The sequence below is a fragment of the Penaeus vannamei genome, chromosome 21, assembly GCF_042767895.1.
Source record: "Penaeus vannamei isolate JL-2024 chromosome 21, ASM4276789v1, whole genome shotgun sequence".
NCBI classification, from domain to species: domain Eukaryota; kingdom Metazoa; phylum Arthropoda; class Malacostraca; order Decapoda; family Penaeidae; genus Penaeus; species Penaeus vannamei.
In genome coordinates, this window is record NC_091569.1 from 20,513,223 (window position 1) to 20,515,722 (window position 2,500).

Sequence of the window (2,500 nt, forward strand, 5' to 3'; positions counted from 1 at the left end):
TGACAATGATAACTATGGTAATATACATAATGTTATTAATAACAGGAAAAGCAATAAAAATGAAACATAATATCAAAAGTATCAACAATGTTTATAATGATAATGACAATGATAATAGCAATAACAATAATGGTTATGGTGATGAAGCTAAAAGTAACAAAAATGTGATAATTTGTAATAAAACATTTATTAAATGAAACGGAAACAGAATGAAATTAACAAGAGAATAAAAATAATGATATAATAAGTTATAATGAAAGGAATGAAGGCTACATTAATGTTTTTAAATGTAACAATATTGATGGTTGCAATACCATATCTATCTATCTATCTATCTATCATTTTAACAATGAAAAAGTACTGATGATGATAATAACAATCATCATTACAATGTTTGTAATAAGAACAATAAGATCATAATAATAATAATAGTAATTATTATTATTATTACTATCATTATATTATCATAATGATTAAAATAGTAATAGAAATATTATTAATAATTATAACAATAATAATAATGGTACCAATAATATTGGTAATGATAATGATGATAACAATAATAAAGATATTGATGATAATAATAGCAATAATTGTATAAAAGATGATGATAGCAGTGGTGATGAAATGGTGATTATAATGATCATTATGATAATAATGATTATAATAACAATATAGGTAATGGAACTGAGAATGATAATGGTAATAGCAAAGAAATAAGGAAAATAAAAACGATACTTTTAATAATAATGATACAAATTAAACAAAAGATATTAGAAATTGTTAATGAAGACAGCGGCAATCTTCTGTTACCGTAGCTTTGTCGCATTCTTACACTGGGTCGCTATAAACTGGTTCTGGCTGACATTTTCCTGGTCGGATGCCGCTCCTGACGCCAAGCCTCACTTTTTGCCCGAGCTTGGGACCGGCAATGTCCTGGCCTGGCTCAGGAAAGATAATCATGATAATAATTACCCCCCCCCCCCCCCACCTCCTCAACATTCTACTACCAGCATCAGTGAAAATAACATTAATGATGATATTAATGACAATAATGGTAATATGAGCATATGAATAAGAATATCATTAATAAAAATAATAATGAGAATAAATAATGATGATAAAATATATTATAATGATGATGATAATAATGATAATACTAGTAACAATAAAAACAAGAATACTTATGATAACAAGATAATATTGGTAATATCAATATTGGTAATGGTGATAATTGTGATAATGTGATGAGAATAATAATTTTGATAATGACGATTATAGCAACAACTGCATCATATATGGCAATAATGATAATTTTACTGACAACAATAATAAGGCAATAATAATGACAAGAAGATAATAATAATAGTAATAAAAATAATCATAATGATAAAAATGACTGTAAGAATGATGATGGTGATAACGATAATAATAATGATGCTAATAATAGCAGTAATGATGATGACGGTGGTGAAGATGATGATTAAAAGGAAAATAGCGATGGAGAGAAAAATGGTAATTATAATATTATGATATCAAGGATAATAATCACGATAATAATAATAACAGTAAAAATAATCATAATAACAACAGTAATATTCATGATAATTATATAAAATTGCAATGATAATGATAAAGGTGATAATATGGATGACAATTATAAACGATTGTATTTATCACTAACACTTGGATCATCAATACAGTGAAAATTTCAAGTGATATGTCAAAAATAGGCATAATATTGACTGTATCAATAATAAACATAATATTGCCGAAAAAATGAAAATAAGAAAAAATATGAGCAATTATTGTCACAATACTAGCTAATATATATACAGATGAGAATTATAGTGGCAATTATAAAGAATGATAATAAGCCTACATTAATAAAGAGAACACGATGAGTAATAGCAGCAATACTTTAAGATTATTGTCTTAAATGGATTGTTTTTTATTTGTAGGAATAACAGTAACATCAATATTACATTTCATCATTTGTAGCACTAATAATAATAATAACAACAAGGTATCCTGATGATAATGATAGTGATGGTAGTTATTAATCATAATAAAAACCAAAATAATGCAAGCATAACTAATATTCTGTTTGAAATTTATTACCAATGATGTGCAGGATTCTTGCTGAACAAATAGGAAATAAAACAAGGAAAGTAGGAACAGGAGACACAGGGAAAATAGATCTTCGTAATAAAGCAAAATGGATTTTGGTGTATTCGTCTTTTTCTCTTCTGTTCCTTTATCCTCAACTGAGCTTACATGGGCAGAGCATAAGATTTTGATGAAAACAGTAAAATAGTGTTTTCATGTTCTAATAAGAAAGCGTTTCAGCCTCAGATTAAATATCTGATGTTTTGTTGCGTCCCTTTTTGTACAGTGCAATAGCCTAAAGTTGCTGCAGCAAATTTATTAATATTATTCATATTATAATGATTGTTTATATTAATATTATTATCATTAATGGAAACATCAATAATAATAT

General features: G+C 26.1%; 1 pseudogene; it reads right to left on the reverse strand.

Annotated features, from left to right (window-relative positions):
- Positions 1 to 963, reverse strand: part of LOC138865541 (uncharacterized) — a 7,655-nt pseudogene extending 6,692 nt beyond the window's left edge.
- Between the last annotated feature and the right edge of the window lie 1,537 nt (positions 964 to 2,500).